The following is an 18,059-nucleotide window of genomic DNA, read 5'->3' as shown; positions in this document are numbered from 1 at the left end:
AACACTAGGTCGTCTTGCCCAACATACTGCGAATCAATTATTGACACCAGGCTGATGGAAGTAGTTAATTTGCTATGTACAGAGCAAGGAGTCACAGATATTACTCAACTCCTGGGCTCCCTGAGGAATTAGAGACCGTGAATCTCTTAACGTGGGGGTTGAGCAGTACATGGTCAGCTCATGTATGTCTCTGGTTAGCCCACAGTGCACATGGCTGTCCTTTAATTGGTCAGTGACAGGGGCCAGCATGTTTTTTTTGAAATGGCAAAAATGGGCTCTGTCTAGGGTCTATGGGCAGATTGGGTATTATTTTGTTTGATCAGGACCTGTGAGTTTCTTTGGAGTTCTCAGAATAGAAGCTGGCATTAGGGATGTTTGCTATAGGGGCCGTCATTGAGAGTCTTGACTCTAACCTTACATTGCATCACTCCTTTCATGTAGTGAGGTTTTTTTGTTTGTTTGTTTGTTTGTTTGTTTTTGACAAAAAGAGTGGCAGTGAGAGAGAGAGACAGAGAGAAAGGTCTTCCTTTACCATTGGTTCACCCCTCAGTGGCCACTGCGGCTGGTGCACCACGCTGATCTGAAGCCAGGAGCCAGGTGCTTCTCCTGGTCTCCCATGCGGGTGCAGGGCCCAAGCACTTGGGCCATCTTCCACTGCACTCCCGGGCCACAGCAGAGAGCTGGCCTGGAAGAGGAGCAACCAGGACAGAATCCGGCGCCCCGACTGGGACTAGAACCCTGTATGCCGGCACCGCAGGTGGAGGATTAGCCTATTGAGCCATGGCACCGGCCTTCATGTAGTGAGTTAATCTTTGTGAGAAACTGCAAGTTGAGGGAGAGATACTGGGACTTGTTCAAGTCTACATCAAAGGCATTCAGGGTAGGGGCTTGGCTTCAGAGAAAGCTGGAATTTGGAGCAGAGCCAGGACTCAAACCTAGTGCTCCAAAATGGGGTGTGGTTATCCCAAAAAGCATCTTAGTTCTGTGGTAGATACCTTCCCCAGGCTAAGGCTTTCTAAAATGGAGTCAGGAGAATGTAAAATTATGACACTCAAATCTCTAAAGGTCAAGCCATAGAATGTTCCATAAACTTGTGTAAAACAACAGGAGTCAAAATCAATAGGCATTCTATGTCTCTCAGCTGTGAGTACCCTAAATAAACAATCAGAGAGGGGCTGCAATTTGTGATCTGCCTAACCAATGAGCTGTGTCCATAAGCAATTTTTGTGGACAGCCCTATAAAAAATTTTTATTTGCCTCATGGGCCAATATTTAGGGCTGCCCTAATTCACTGTACCCAAATTATAGTCTTTATTTCCATAATAAATGGTATTTACTTTTATCTTCACGCCAATACTTTTTTAGTTACCATATCTATAAATAATAATTAAATTCAAATACATATGTGGAGAATTGTCCCAGAGCACTTGGTGGAGTCTTGTAAGATTACATCTGGGGATATAAGTTCCCCAGATCCACCAAGAGATGCAAATCACCTACCTGGGAAAATCTCTTGGACCATAGAAAACTCACCCTAACTGAAGAAATATTGCAGTTACAAGCATGTTTCTTGCATTTCAGTCCTAATTGTAATGGGCAATCTGACTGCCCTTCTCACTGCTCCTTTGCAATCATATAGCAACAGTCACCCTAACTAAGAAGGGACTGCCACTACAGGAATACAGCTTACAGTCAATGTTGCCATGGTGGTTGTCAACCCTCTACCTGGTACTTCCCTGTAGAGTGTTTACCAAGTCAAACTTTCCTCATTCTCTCCTCTGGTGAGTTCTTTCCACCACCCATGGTGCCAGCCTCAACTACCCGTGATACAATCCTAAAGGCACACACAAATGTGCATGTACACACTGCTGCCCTGACATTCATACCACAGACTTCTCTCAACATCTGCTACCAGTGATGGGCACTGAAAATGCTACCAAAGTCCCTTGTTGCCAGTTTCTCAGCCACTGGCAAACACAAGATCAATGCCTTTCACCTGATGCAAGCTGATGTCTTCTCCCCAAGCTGTCATTCAGGATAATTGCTCCTTTTGGGCACCCAAGGAGGTACATGCAATGGAGGCCTGGTCTGGGTGGATAGAGCAGATGCTTTGTTTCCATAGAGAGTGGAAGAACAGCTATGTATGGGGCTCCAGGGTTCACTAAGTGAGGAAGAGGCCAGAGGGAAAGGAAGTGAGGGCTGGCCTGCCCTGAGAGCTTTCAGGAGCGCCCAAAGGCTAGGAAAACCTCCCAGTGGCTGTAGGCTACACATCCCTCACTAAACAGATTCTGGCCAAATCTAGCTGGATCTAGAGAGCCCTAGAAAGGGCCTTAAACAATACTCTGTAAGGAGCACTAAAGACGGGGCTGTGTCTGCCATCCCCTCTGGCCAGTGCCACAGGTGGTAGATGAAAGTGCTATGTAATAAGTTAGTTTAAGTTCATGGGAGGGAAGCCACACCTCCAATTTCCACCTACCTGTGAATCAGATGACCCCTTCCACAGGAAGTACTTCCCTTTACCTGGTACCTGGGGGTGGTACCATGTAAACACTTCTAAGCTCATAAGGGCAGGTAAAGTGGAAATGTGCTCTCTCTTTTTGTTGATCCACAGTGAGCAGGGTATGAAAATCCCCTTTTACCTTTTCTGGCCCACTCTCCCTAAATAAAGCCCTTATATGCCTGTGTATTTTTCACACTTTGTAAATAAACCTTATCACACTGCACATTGTGTTTGTGCCTACACTTAGAATTCTTCTCTAAGTAAAAGCCGAGTCTGGAATAGAAATTTATGCTCCACCAAGCCCACAACAAAAGGAACCAGTATGGAGGCCAAGTGCTGGTTCTGGTTTCCTCAAGTGGGTGAATGGTTTGTGACTCCAGCTTGTAGAGTGGGGAAGAGTCAGCAGAGCAGGTGTCTGACAGATGTGAATTGTGCATGTACAGATGGAAGACTACATATGGTCCCAAGTGCTGCTAGCTCTTATGTAAGTTCCTATTTGTCAATGCTAGGCTAATATATGTTCAGGTCCTCAAAAATAGCTCTGTGTATTCTATTCTTTTATTATTATTATTTATTTGACAGATAGAGTTAGACAGAGAGAGAGAGACAGAGAGAAAGGTCTTCCTTCCGTTGGTTCACCCCCCCAAATGGCTGCCATGGCCAGCGCTGCACCAATCCGAAGCCATGAGCCAGGTGCTTCCTCCTGGTCTCCCATGCAGGTGCAGGGGCCTAGGCACTTGGACCATCCTCCACTGCCTTTCCGGGCCACAGCAGAGAGCTGGACTTGAAGAGGAGCAACCGGGACTAGAACTCGGGGCCCATATGGGATGCCGGCGCCACAGGCGGAGGATTAACCAAGTGAGCCACGGCGCCAGCCCCCTGTTTATTTTTAGTAGTTTTGGAGGCTACAGACTGGGTAAAACTTGGGGTAGGAATTGGGGCAGATTGGCAGGATCAGAATTTGCATGGGAGTTTCCTGATATTACTGGGTCTCATAGTGAAACAACAGACAATAAAGGATCTCCCTCCCCTCACTTAACCATCTAACACTTAGCCATTTACATACCAATTGGAGTTGTTCACCAGCCTATAAGTAACCGGGTATCCCATAACAGTTTTCTTTGGTAGATGTTTGTTGAGCTTTTAGGAGCAGAGCTGATAAAACCAGACAGAGCCAGCTATAGCCAACATAGCAACTAGAGTCTGAGCAGACTCATTTGGATGACTGGGGAGTCACTTTACAGCTCATGATCCTGCTATTTTGCAGCTATCTGTGAACATGTGGCATGTGTAGAAGCATGATTGGATAATAAGATTGGTGAAGGGACTTTCCACACCCTTCGCTCTTCACCTATCATGATATCACCTAAGTATGCCTTGCATTTATCCTAACTCTGTAAAAGTTTTTGAACTGTGAGATTGATTTGGGCTCTTCCCTTGTTTACTTGGTACCTTGTAAATCAAGGGCAGCACAGAATTGTGGAGGCCCCTGAAGGCCAGGGAAATGGTCCCAGAAAGTGAGGTTTACACAGGCCTGGGCAACCTGGATCTTTCCAGCTCTGGCTGGCTCTCAGCACTCCTGCCAGGTGAGCCTTGTAAGAGTCTACATTGGAGCCACCTGGGACATCAGGTGCTGGAGTTCTGCTCTCCCAGCTTGGGCTGCATAGGTGAGAGCGATCTTGGCTCCACACCTCCTTGCATCATTCCAACTGAGTCAAAGACAATGGAAATGTGGTAAGAGGCAGAGTGGTGGGGCTCAGACTACCAGGATGGGCTTCCCAGTGTGCCAGGAAGTGCCTGAGTTCAGTTTGCTGGGAAGGGTGGTGCTAGCAAGGCCAGTTGTGGCAAGAGCAGACTCCACCTTAGTCTTGAGGGGCTGGCTGTGGGACAGGTGAGAAATAGAACAGAAAATCAAAAGCAGGGGTTGAGGGTGGGCACTTGGCACAGCAGTTATGATTCAAGTCCTGGCTCTGCTCCAATTCCAACTGTCTGTTAATGAGCACCCTAGGAGGCTATCGGTGATGGCTCAAATAGTATGATCACTGCCACTCATGTGGGAAGCCAAGATTGAGTTCCCAGTCCCTAGCTTTGACCTGGCACAGTCCCAGCTGTTGTGGACATTTAGCAGTGAATTAGTAGATGGGAGATCTTTGTCTCCCTGTATTTTTTTTCTCTCTTTCTTTAAAATAAGAAAGGGAGGGAGGGAAGGAGGAAAAGGAAAGAAGGAATGAGGAAAAGGAAAGAAGGAAGGGAGGGAGGGAGGGAGGGAGGGAGGGATTTTAAAAAAGCAGGAGTTGACATACTATGGCTCTTGAGCCAAATATAGCCCACAGCCTGATTTTGTAAATAATTTTTTTAAGATTTATTTATTTATTTGAAAGTCAGAGTTACACAGGAGAGAAGGAGAAGCAGAGAGAGAGAGAGAGAGAGAGTCTTCCATCCACTGGTTCACTCCCCATTTGGCCACAACGGCCGGAGCTGATCCACTCTAAAACCAGGAGCCAGAAGCTTCTTCCAGTTCTCCTGTGTGGGTGCAGGAGCCCAAGGACTTGGGCCATCTTCTCCTGCTTTCCCAGGCCTTAGCAGAGAGCTTGATTGGAAGAGGAGCAGCCAGGACTAGAACCAGCACCCATATGGGATGTTGGCACTGCAGACAGTGGCTTTACCCAATATGCAATAGCATCAGCCCCATGTGAATGTTTTTATTAGCACACAACCACTGTCATTCATGTATGTAGCCTCTATGCTAGCTTCAGAGCGACAATGGAGGAGCTGATTGTTGTCACAGAGACTGTGTAGTCATCAAAGCCCAAAATACTATCCAGCCCTTCACATAAAATGTTTGCCCAACCCTGACCAAAAAGGTGGGCTCTGGATTTGTGACATATTAACAGCACATCCTCGCGTATGTGAATAGATTTGTTCTCTATGCCTTTGTCCCCAGTCATGATTTTTCTGTGGTGCTTTTTGCTTCCATTGCTGCCAGGTGATGGTGAAAGAAAGAATTGCCCTCTGCAATGAATGTCTGTGTGTTCCTGTGGGGTTCAGTTGTTTTTGTTTGTTTTTATTCTTGTTCTGATCGATTTTGTTTCTCCCCTTTCTCTGTGAAGCCATGGATTGGCTGCCAGGGCACACTTTATGTCCTTGTGGAAGTGAGGCCCTTGAAAAAGGCTTTGAGATTTTAAAATGCCAACGACTTTAATCTAACAGTATTGAAACTCAGAATTTTTTATGCAATCCATTTAACAATGTCACAGGTTTGGAACCCAGAAGTGAATACAATCTGATTTTATAATGACAGTTATATATGGGTTTTCTCCATTGGTTTTTGGTGGTGCAGACGGAGGTGAAGAGTGGATTAGTATTTAACGCTTATTATGAACAGTGTAACTCTTAATGCCTTAATAAGCTATCTACATAAATAAAATGAAAGACTCCTTGAAAAAGAAAGAAGAAAGTAAGAGAGCAAAAGGAAGGAAGAAGGGAGGGTGGGAGGGAGGGAAGGAAAGCCCTCAACAGATATGGCCCTCAGATTCCTTTGCCTTTAGAACTATGAGCCACGTACATTATAAATCTCCCAGTCTGTGGGATTTCACAATAGTGCAAAAGAATGGACTAACACACATGGCTACTCTGTGTAATTTTGCGGAATTGTAGACTCCCTCCCCAAGTGGCTGCACCACTTTACATCCCTACCAGTAGTGCATGAGAAAGTCAATTTCTATGAATCCTTGCCAACACCTACTGTTCATCTTTTTGTTGCCATTCAAGTCATTTTTAAAGATTACTTTATATACTTGAAACACAGAATTACAGAGAGAGAAGACACGTTCACGCACACACACACACACACATGAACAGAGAGAGAGAGATATCTTCCATTTGCTGGTTCACTCCCCAGATGGCTGCAACAGCCAGGTCTGGGCCAGGTGGAATCCAGGAATCTATAAGTCCATTCTGACTTCCCACATTGTTGGCAGGGGCCCAAGGACTTAGGCCATATTTTTCTGCTTCTCTCAGATGCATAATTAGGGTGATGGATCTGAAGTGGGGCAGCTGGGACTTGAACCAGATCTCACATGGGATGCTGGCATCACAGGTTATGGCTTAACGTGATGTACCACAATGTTGGCCGCAGTTAAGTCATTTTTAAATCACATTTTTTTTCTGAGTGTGCCATGTAAACACAGGCAGTTAATGTAGATGTCAGGAGTTGGATGATGTGCTTCTTGCCTTCCTGTGCCTCTTCTGTGCTAAAACAGATGTCTAGCAATCCTTTAGGGTTACTTTTCATGCTCTTCCCTCTCTTAAAGCTTTTTCTTATTATTGTTATTGAGAGATAGAAAAGACGATTTCTGGCTCACTCCCAAAATGTTTGCAATGGCTTAGGCTGGGGCAACTTGATGTCAGGAGTCAGAAACTCCGTCCAAGTCTTCCAGATGGTTAGTAGCAATTCAACTACTTTATCCATCACTGCTCATACTACGGTGCACATTGGCAAGCAGCTCGAATTGGGAACTGATCCAGTACTCAAACCCAGACACTCCAATATGAGATGTTGGTATTCTGTTTACTGCTGGTCCAAATGCCCACCCATCCCCCACTCCTAAAGGTTTGATAGTACATAGTAGCGAATTCCAGAGTAGGAAGTCATCTTGTCTACAAAATCTGAATCCTTCACCAGTAGCTCCTGTCAAAGACCCACTATTACAATAAAGAAATGGTTAATTCACTTCCTTTTTGTCTACTGTGAGGGTGTCATGCTTTCTATTTGGTCTTGGTTGACCAGACTGGATTTATTAAAGGGGATGTTGAGGTGGGGTATGGCATGGTGGTGGCTACCCTGGCCCGGGGTTGGCAGCACCAGAGCCTGTCCTGTCTGGGGGCTGCATCTTGACCTTTCACCACACCCAATCCAGGTTCCTACTGTACTCCAGTGCCCAGGCATAAAGAAGCTCAGGGGCCGCCTTTCTGCTTCATGCCACAGGAAGGAATGAAGGATACCAGAGTCAACCTCCCCCAGAGAACAAGCCAGCTACAATGCAGTGCATTGATCTCATGGCTGGTGGGAGGGGAAACTGTGGGGAGCAACTCGGACTAGACTAAGTTACTGGAATTAAGACTTATTCTATGCATCTGCTCTCCCACAATATGGCGCTGAGAAGGGAGAAACAGCTTCTACACAGCTGCCTCCAGTTCAACCAATAAACAGTAGGACCTGCTCCTGATTGGAGGAGAGCAGCGTACTCAGCGTGTGGGTAGCAGAGTTGGGATTGGTGGAAGAGGACTATAAAGGAGGAGAGAGACAACATGCACCAGGAACATCTATCTGAAGGAACACCTGTGCAGCCCCCGAGAGAGCCGGCCGGCGGTGTGCCGCTCCCCCGCGGAAGTGGGGAAAGTGGCTAGGGGGAACCGCCCTTCCACGGAGGTGGAAGGGTCGGTAGCCAACCCGGGAAGAACCAGCAGCAAACCCGGGGAGGGCCGAGCAGGCAAAAGAACAGCACAGGGTCCTGTGTCATTCCTCCACGAAGAGGGGGAGCGACAGAAACCAGTGGGCATCAAGCAGCATACCCATACAGGCCACAAGAAACAGGGCAGGTCCTCTATGGATCTGTGCTCAGCCTAGACTATCCAAACACTGTAAAGGGGCTCTCCCTAAGACAAAGCTCATGCCTGGGGATTTCCCCATCCTCCTTCCAACCTTCCAACCTTCTAGAGTCTGACCCATGCTCCTCTTGTATTTTCTCTGCCTTTTAAACAAGAGTCCCTGACTTTTGGTCTGTATCTAGTGCATCTTCCCAAGTTGATGTATCTTTTGGAATCTTAGGGATACTTTTTGATCTGAATGATCAGACATTCATCTATTCTCCTTTGATTTGCACCTGGTAGACTTTCAGGAGAAATGGAAATTAGGGGAAAAGTAAAGATGAAAAGCTGACTTCCATGTGCAATCACTGAATCACCTAAAGACCTCATTTCCCAGTGCCATTTTTCCACGCTAAAAGACCCTCCCCTGCCTCCACCTCCTTATCAGAGAGAAGTAGACAGTAAACACTACCAGGAATCTCACTGGAGGTGCTTTCTGGATTTGATCTTCCCAAACAATGGGTTGATGTTTGTATTCTTACGTTATAGAAATCTGTAGTGGTGTGTGGGAATGATGAGGGTGAGGGTGGAGTTCCCCAAGGTAGATGTTCAGGACTCCCTTGTGGTGAGTGGATGGACCAGTGCGAGGGGAGGGGGATACCCCAAAGGGCTGACATATTGAGTTTCTGGTCATTGTGTTACAGTTGAAAGCAACTGTAGGAAATCCACCCTTACCCACACTGTGCTTATTTCAAAGTCAGCACACTTGGCTCCACCACTGGAATGTGGGAATTCATCAACTCTCTGTGCCTAAGAAGGTTCTTATGGCCCAAGTTGTGACACAAAGGAAGGGACTGTTCTGGGAGGTGGAGCACCTCTTATCATGGTTGCACAAGAAGGCCTCAGTCCTGTGTGAAAAGGACTCAGCAAGGAGTTATTTCCTGCTGTTGAACCAGAGAATGCCTGTGTCTCCCATAGCCACTGTGCTTCACTGGTGTGGATTTTTACATCTACGTTTCTCACCTAATGTCCTGGATGTTAGGAAGACAAATTACCACTGTCAAAATGCTTTGGGTTTAAGAAACTATAGACTTAATTTTTGAAAATTTATTTGAGAATCAAAAGGAGAGAGATGTGGAAGAGGGAGGGGAAGGAGAGGGAGAGGGAGAGGAGAGAGAGAGAAAGCAAAAACTCAACTCCAAATCTATTGGTACATTTCCTGAATACCCACAACATCCAGGACTGTGCTAGAGCTGGAACTAAAAGTGGCAATGCAATTCATTTATCCCACTTGGGTAGCAGAGACCAGATTACCTGAGCCATCACCACTGCTTCCCAGGGTCTGCTTTGCTGGGATGCGGGAATCAAGAGCCAGAGCTGGGAAAGGAACTTCGGCACTCCAATGTGGGATATGTACACTTTTACCACTAGGCTAACAAAACCCTCTCCCCACATACTTATTTGCTCAAAATCCCCCCTGAGTCTCTAAGAATCAACTTTTCCTGTACCTACCTCCATCCTAGATGAGATTTGATCCTGCTGATCAGTGGCCCGCAGGGTTGGAAAGACAACTGGGGAACCGTATCATAAAAAATACCCTGAAAATTAATGGCAAAGACAGTAGAGTTTTCTGGAGCTTTTGCTAAGGCCTGCTTTATTTGGCCTGTCAGATCTCACTAGACAGGGCTGCGGGCAAGAGGGGCTAGATCCCCTGCCTATCTGATTCTGAATACCTTGCATTTTGCACTGTAGGAAGAGTCTTTGCAGGTCTCCCAGATGCTCTATTTTAGAGGGAGGCCAGGCTGGAAATGTGGATGAGGGACTTGGAATTGATGTGGGACTATTGGGTGCAATGGGTAGCTACCAAGAAAACTGGCAGCCTCTAGAGATACTGATCCAATTACTTGTCATTAGAGGGAAAAAGACCCAGGGAAGTAGCCCTCCAGGCATTTCAAGAGAACTTGGAAACTGGATTTGCATGTGACATTTGTTAATTTGAAATGACAGAAACTAATTCAAGAAACTGAAAAAAAAATATATTGCTGAGCTAAAAAGGCAAAGCAAGAAAGTAGTACATCTGGGGCTGGTGGTGTAGAACAATGAGTTGGGTTACCATCTCTAATGCTGGCATCCAATATGGGTGCCAGTTCGAGTCCCAGATGTTCTACATACAATTCAACTCCCTGATAGTGCACCTGGGCAAACAGCAGAAGATGGCCCAACTCCATGGGGCCCTGCACCCATGTGGGAGATCCAGATGGACTTCCAGGCTCTTCTGATGATTCACTTCTCAGATAGCTGTAATGACCAGTGCTAGGCCAGGCCAAAGTCTGGTGGGGACCAGTATTGTGGCACAGTGGGTAAAACTGCCACTTACAATGCCAGAATCCTGTATGAGTACAGTTCAAGTCCCAACTCTATACTTTTGAACCAGGTCCCTGCTGATATGCCCATAAAAGTAGCAGAAGATAGCTCATGGGAGACCTGGATATAGTTCTGGGCTGGGCTTTGCCTGGCCCAGCCAGCCCATTCCACCCTTTGGGGAGTGAGCCAGCAGATGGAATCTTTCTCTGTCTCATCTGTCTCTGTAACTCTGCCTTTGCCTTTCAAATAAATGAATCTTTAAAAGAAGGAAGTAGGAAATAAGAGCTGACCTGGTACAGGCTGTCTTCACAGTAGCCTAGGGGTTGTTGATGTCCTATAGTTCTTCATGCGCCTGGTGGTCACCATGTCCACTGCAGAGATTTCCTTTGCTAACATAGAAAGCACACTGTAGCCTTGGATTCTGAAAAATGGCTTTGTTCCAGTTGGTCTTAAGCCATGGGGATTTTTATCCCCTCTATATTCACATGATCTCTTGATAATCAAGTCACCTAAGCCAGGCTGATGCCTGTCAACTGGTTTATTTGATGCCTTACTTTTTGTCCTCATATAAGAATTTTGGGTTGTTCATGTAGTGTCCCAATGTGTACCCAAGAGCATCACATACGTGGTTGATCCCAGAAATCCAGGCAAGCATGGCCTCCTGAATGTTGTATGAGTTAAAAAAAACAAAAAGGGGAAAGCAATACACTCTGGCCAATTCCACCACTTGCAAGGCCTGGGACCAGCAACCCTCAACCCTACCCTTGTCTGGGCTGCTCACAGCCATTCTTCCAGTCAGTGCTGAAACAAAAAGAGATTTGGACAGAGCCAGGCAGGTAGAAAGCATAGCAGTTAGAGAAACAGAATGAGGTAGTTTTGGAGAGTGTTTCTCCTGTTTTATTTCCAGGGATTTGCCCAGAGTTGATCATGGCTGGAGATATGTGGAGGCTGATAACACTTTGGTTAGCTCAGTCAGACAACTTCTAACATGACATGACAATTGGCAGATGTCTGTGAGGGGAGATGAGGCATGCATCCTGCCGAGTGAAAGGGTAGGGTCCATAGCTTGATTAATGTGGCTTTTTTATTAAAAAGGATAAAACTTACACTTTGATGTTCATTCCTTTGCAAATTTGTTGTCTCAAGCAACATGTCACTGAGATAATGATCTATATAGGGAAGACTATCATTAATCAGCAAACCATTTTAATGAGATAATATTTTCAATAGTTCACATCAAAAGCTATACATTGCAGGTGATGGGAGATCTGTGCAAATGTTCTGAGGCATATACAGTGTAACACTGGAGACATAAAAAGTAGAACAGTGCTGCCACAATACAGTGAGGAGTAGAAGTGGAAAGAGATGAAGTCAGAGAGGCTGCTGGCCAGGTCATGCAGGACCTGTGGCCATGGTAATAACAAAGGTTGACACTGTGGCTGAGCTAGGGAGACTTAGGTTCCTATCACTCTGGCCATTGTAGGAAAATAAGTAGTCAGAACACCAGTGAGGAGGCGGTTGGAAGAAAGAAGAAGGCAGTTTGGATGAGAAAAGTGTAGGTGGATTGGAAGTGTTCAAATTTGGGATCTATTCTGAATGTATAGCTGATTGGACATACAGAGGCACTGGCTAGAGAAGTTGAGAGTGAGGTTATCAACTACAACTGGCCCCTGTGCATGCTCTACCCTGGACACAAGTTCCAATTGCCACACACAGATTCTACTTCTATCTTCCCCTGGTGGAGGGATAAGCGCATCCGAGAGGGCATACATATATCAACCCACTCAGGGTGGAGGGACCCACTGCCCATGCTAAGCACCCATTATGTAGTTCCTCCCTGAACCAAGGCTCAGAGAGGGTGCTATGATTTGTATGTTCATGTGCTGAAAGTTTGACCCCCATGTGGCATTGTTCAGGTGGTAAACTCTTAAGAGTAAAGCCTTGTGGGAAGTGGTTAGGTCATGAGGGCACCTCTTTCGGTGGGGGACTAATGTAGTTCTTCTAGGGCCCCAGTTCGTTCCCACAAAAGCATGTTATTATAAAAGGATTGAGGGACCGGTGCTGTGGCATAGCAGGATGCTGACATTCCATATGGATGCTGGTTCATGAACCAGCCTCTCCACTTCCAATCCAGCTCTCTGCTATGGCCTGGGAAAGCAGTAGAGATGGCCCAAGTCCTTGGGCTCCTGCACCTGTGTGGGGGACCTGGAGGAAGCTCCTGGCTCCTGGCTTCAGATCAGTACAGCTCCAGATTTTGCAGCCAACTGGGGAGTGAACAAGTGGATGGAAGACCTCTCTTTCTCTCTCTGCCTCTTCTGTCTCTGTGTAACTCTGACTTTCAAATAAATAAATGAAATCTTAGAAAAAATTTAAAAAGATTGTGCCTGGTCTCTGAATTCCCATTGTTTTCAGCCTTGGATCTCTTCTGTACTTGTTCCACCAGTGTGACACCACCCATGCCAGGGCCCTCACCAGAGGCTTACCAGAGGGGCTGCTCAATCTTGCATATGCAGCCCCCAAAACTGTGAGATAAGCACACCTCTTTTCTTTATGCATTGCTCAACCTCAGGTAGTTTGTAATGGCCAAAAAAAAAAGGAATAATATGTAGGGGTAAGGGATTGGGAAGTCATAGGACTAGATAGAATTCAGAGCACAAAGAGGGCTCCAACTTTCTAGACCTCAAAGACAAGTGCAACATTTCTTTCACTACCTCATGGGGGTCTTTGCAGTGATCACCCAACAATCACATGGGCTCAGAAATTTATTGTGGTCCCAGTTCTTCACAGAGGATCCACCATGCTCTGCGGTCTTGGGAGAAGTTTCCTGAATCCCCTCCAGATATCCTACCTAGTAAAGAGAGGCTTGAGGACTTGGTGGACTGAGAATCCTGATAGGGCTACAGCACAGCACTAGACCACTTGGCTTTGGACAAGGGCAGAGACCTCCTTTTGGAGCCTTGGAATCATCTTAACCATCTTATGGATTTTGGGCCACAGTAGTAGCAGTGGTTGCAGTGAGGAGGCTTCATGAGGATTTCATTCCATTTTAGGCTGAGTATTATTCTATAGTGCGTATATACCATGTTTTCTTAATCCATCCATTGGTTGATGAAAATCAGAATTGATTCCATATCTTAGCTATTGTGAATTGAGCTGCAATATATATTGAGGTACAGGTAACGCTTTTATATGCTTATTTCATTCATTTGGGTAAATTCCCATATGGATGCCAGCTTGAGTCCCAGCTGCTACACTTCCAGTCCAGCTCTCTGCTATGGCCTGGAAAAGCAGTGGGGGATGGCCCAAGTTTCTGGGCCCCTGTACCCATGTGGGAGACCCAGAGGACTCTCCTGGCCCCTGGCTTTGGAGTGGCCTCTCTCTCTCTCTCTCTGCCTCTTCCTCTCTCTAAACCTGTCTTTCAAATAAATAAATAAATAAATAAATAAATAAATCTTTAAGAAAAATTCCCAGGAGTGGGATGACTGAGTCATAAGGTATGTCTACTTTCAGATTTTTGAGGAATCTTCATACTATCTTCCATAATGGTTGTATTAGCTTACATTCCTATCAACAGTGGATTAGGGTACCTTTTCCCCACATCTTCACCGGCATTTATTATTTTTTTTTTATTTCTGTATAATAGTCACTATAACTGGGGTGAGGTGAAACCTCCATTGTGGTTTTGATTTTCATTTCCCTGATGGCTAGTGATCCTGAACATTTTCTTGTGTATCTTTTGGCCATTTGAATTTTAGCCTATCAAAAATGCTTGTTCATACATCATGCTGAGTGAAATAAGCCAGTCCCAAAGGGACAAATACCATATGTTCTCCCTGATCGGTGACAACTGACTGAACACCAAAAAGGAAACCTGTTGAAGTGAAATGGACACTATGGGAAACGGTGACTTGATCAGCATAGCCCTGACTGTTAGTGAACAACTTAATACATTATCCCTCTTAGTAGTTTTTTTTGTCTGTTCTACTTAATATGACTGGTTTAATTCTGTAATTAATACACAGTTATTCTTAAGTGTTGAAAATTAACTGAAAAGTGATCCCTATTAAACATAAGAGTGGGAATAAGAGAGGGAAGAGATGTATAATTTGGGACATGCTCAAGCTGACTTGCCCCAAATGGTAGAGTTAGAAACATACCAGGGGATTCCAATTCAATCCCATCAAGGTGGCATGTACCAATGCCATCTCACTATTCCAAGTGATCAATTTCAGTTCACAATTGATCATAATGAAAGGACTAAGAGTCAAAGGGAGCACATAAACAAGTCTAGTACCTGCTAACACTAACCGATAGAATAAATAAAGGGGAGAGTGATCCAACATGGGAAGTGAGATACTCAGCAGACTCATAGAATGGCAGATGTCCTAAATAGCACTCTGGCCTCAGAATCAGCCCTAAAGGCATTCGGATCTGGCTGAAAAGCCCATGAGAGTATTTCAGGCATGGAAAGCCAAGACACTCTGGCAAAAGATCTCTGTGAGTGAGATCCCAGTGGAAAGAACAGGTCTTCAAAGAGGGAGGTACCTTTCTCTGAAGGGAGGAGGGAAATTTCACTTTGACTATGACCTTGTCTAAACAAGATAAGAATCGGAGAACTCAGAGGGCTTCCATAGCCTTGGAAACTCATGACTGGAGCATAGGGAGATTACTGATGCCATAGACAGGAGTGTCAATTGGTAAAGTCAACAACAGGAGTCACTGTGCACTTACTCCTCATGTAGGATCTCTGTCCTTAATGTGCTGTGCATTGAGATTTAATGCTATAACGAGTACTCAAACAATATATTTCACTTTGTGTTTCTATGGGGGTGCAAACTGTTGAAATCCTTACTTAATGCATACTAAACTGATCCTCTGTAAAAAAAAAAAAAAGAAAAAAGAAATTATCAACTCCCAACTTGACTCTCACTGGGATTAAACATGACAATAGGTCTGATCTGATTTCATCATCATTTAAAAAACCATATATTATTTTTCACTTTGTGTTTCTGTGTGGGAGCAAACTGTTGAAATCTTTACTTAATGTATGCTAAACTGATCTTCTGTATATAAAGAGAATCGAAAATGAATCTTGATGTGAATGGAAGGGGAGAGGGAGTGGGAAAGGGGAGGGTTGCAGGTGGGAGGGACGTTATGGGGGGGAAGCCATTGTAATCCATAAGCTGTACTTTGGAAATTTATATTCATTAAATAAAAGTTAAAAAAAAAGAAAAAAAATGCTTGTTCATGCCCTTTACCCATTTCTTACCTGGATTTTTTGCTGTACTGTGGTTGAATTTCTTGAGTTCTTTATAGGTTCTGGGTACTAATCCTTTATCAGTTCATAGTTTGCAAATATTTATTTCCTTTCTGTCGATTGCCTCTTCACTTTGCTGAGTATGTCCTTTGCAGTGCAGAAGTTTCTCAGCTTGATGTAATCCCATTTGTCATTTTTTTCTTTGATTGCATGTGCTCCCAGGGTCTTTTCCAAGAAGTCTTTGCCTATGCTATTGTCTTTCAGAGTTTTCCTGATGTTTTGCACTAGTAATTTGATGGTTTCAGGTCATAGATTTAGACCCTTGATCCATTTTGAGTTTTTTGTATAAGGTGTAAGGCAGGGTTCTTGCTTCATATGTCTGCAGGCAGACATCTAATTTCCCCAGCACCATTTGTTAAAGAGACTATCCTTTATACAGGGATTGATTTTAACTCCGTTGTCAAAGATTAGTTGGTTGTTGACGTGTAGATTGATTTCTGGTGTTACTGTTCTATTCCATTGGTCTACATGTCTGTTTTTATGCCAGTAATGGGTTGTTTTGATTATTCTGTCCAGTCTTGAAATCTGATATTCTGACACCTCTAGCTTTGTTTTTATTTTTAAAAATTGCTTTAGCTCTTTGGGGTCTCTTGTATTTCCATATGAATTTTAGCATCATTTTTTCTAGATATGAGGAGAATGCTGTTGCTATTTTGATTTAGATTGCATTGAATCTGTAAATTGCTTTAGGTAGTATGGACATTTTTATTATATTAATTCTTAAATCCACAAACATGTATGATTTTTCCATTTTTTGTGTCTTACATTTCTTTCTTTAATGTTTAGTAATTTTAATTATAGAGATATTTCACCTCCTTGTTTAAATTTATTCCCAGGTATTTAGATTTTTTCTAGCTATTATGAATAGTACTGATCTTAGAAGTTCTTTCTTAGTCATGGCATTGTCTGTGTATACAAAGGCTATTGATTTTTATGTGTTGATTCATATCTTGCAACTCTACCAAATCCTCTTATGAATTTCAATAGTCTCTTAGTGGAGTCTTTTGTTTCCCTTATATATATGATCATGTCATCTGTGATCAGGTATAATTTGACTTCCTCCTTTCTAATTTGTATTCCTTCAATTTCTTTTTCTTGCCTAATGGCTCTGGCTAAAACTCCCAAAACTATGTTAAATAGCAATGTTGAAAATATACATCCTTGCCTGGTTCTGAATCTTAGTGGAAATGCTTCCAACTTTTGCTATTCAGTATGATGTTAAAAACGGTTCCTTATATACCTAGTTTGATTCAGGTTTCTATCATGAAAGATTTTTTTTTTTTTTTTTGACAGGCAGAGTGGACAGAGAGAGAGAGACAGAGAGAAAGGTCTTCCTTTACCATTGGTTCACCCTCCAATGACTGCCACGGCCAACGCATCACACTGATCTGAAGCCAGGAGCCAGGTTCTTTTCTGGTCTCCCATGCGGGTGCAGGGCCCAAGCACTTGGGCCATCCTCCACTGCACTCCTGGGCCATAGCAGAGAGCTGGCCTGGAAGAGGGGCAACAGGGACAGAATCTGGCGCCCCGACCAGGACTAGAATCCGGGGTGCCGGCACCACAGGTGGAGGATTAGCCTAGTGAGCTGCGGCGCTGGCCACGAAAGATTGTTTTCTTTTATCAATTACATTTTGCTCTTCATCTACAGAAAGATAATCCTATGGTTTTTATTCTTTAGTTTGTTAATGTGCTGTATCACATGTATTGATCTGCATATGTTGAACCATCCCTTAATACTAGGGATAAAATCTACTTGGTGATCATTGGGTGAATGATCTTTCTGAGGTATTGTTGGTTTTGATTAGCTGGTATCTTGTTGAGGAGTTTTGCATCTATGTTCCTCAGGAATATTGGTCTGAAGCTCTCTTTAGTTGTTTTATCTTTTTTTCATTTTGGAATTAAGGTGATGTATACATAACCACTATAAACATTTTCATAATGCACATATGTCCTTGCGTCCTCTTTTTCCTTCAAAATCCATTGAAACAGACAAAAAATAATTTCCATTCTCAGATTATGTGACTTAAATCCTCAAAGTCATGAATAGTACCATGTGTGTGGGGGTGTTAGTTTTCAAAGTGCTTTACTGAGATATAACATACATAAGCTTATTAGTATGTCACAGAGCCATGCAGCCAACACCATACCTTATTGGGGCATTCTCATTGCTCTGGAGAGAAATTCTCCCTGTTTGCACTAACTTCTCCAGTCTATACAATCCCTGGTCATCTTCTGTCTCTATGCATGAGCCTTGTACTGACATTTCTAGATGGAATCATAAATTCTGTG

General features: G+C 44.1%; 1 non-coding gene across 11 annotated transcripts in view; it reads left to right on the top strand.

Annotated features, from left to right (window-relative positions):
- The window catches only part of LOC138850066 (uncharacterized), a 102,170-nt gene that overhangs the window by 42,519 nt on the left and 41,592 nt on the right, over nucleotides 1-18,059 (top strand). Inside the window, exon 1 of one of the 11 annotated variants that reach the window (XR_016235605.1) lies at nucleotides 3,452-4,234. The exons of the other annotated variants lie outside the window; for them this stretch is intronic. This is a non-coding gene — a transcript (uncharacterized LOC138850066). Of the gene's footprint in view, nucleotides 1-3,451; nucleotides 4,235-18,059 lie in introns of those variants that run through there. 11 annotated transcript variants of the gene reach the window in all.

The sequence above is a fragment of the Oryctolagus cuniculus genome, chromosome 6 (assembly GCF_051225735.1).
Source record: "Oryctolagus cuniculus isolate XC-2025 breed Fujian yellow rabbit chromosome 6, ASM5122573v1, whole genome shotgun sequence".
Taxonomy (NCBI): Eukaryota; Metazoa; Chordata; class Mammalia; order Lagomorpha; family Leporidae; genus Oryctolagus; species Oryctolagus cuniculus.
The sequence above is the reverse complement of the archived record's forward strand: the minus strand, read 5'-3'. Positions and strand labels throughout refer to the sequence as shown.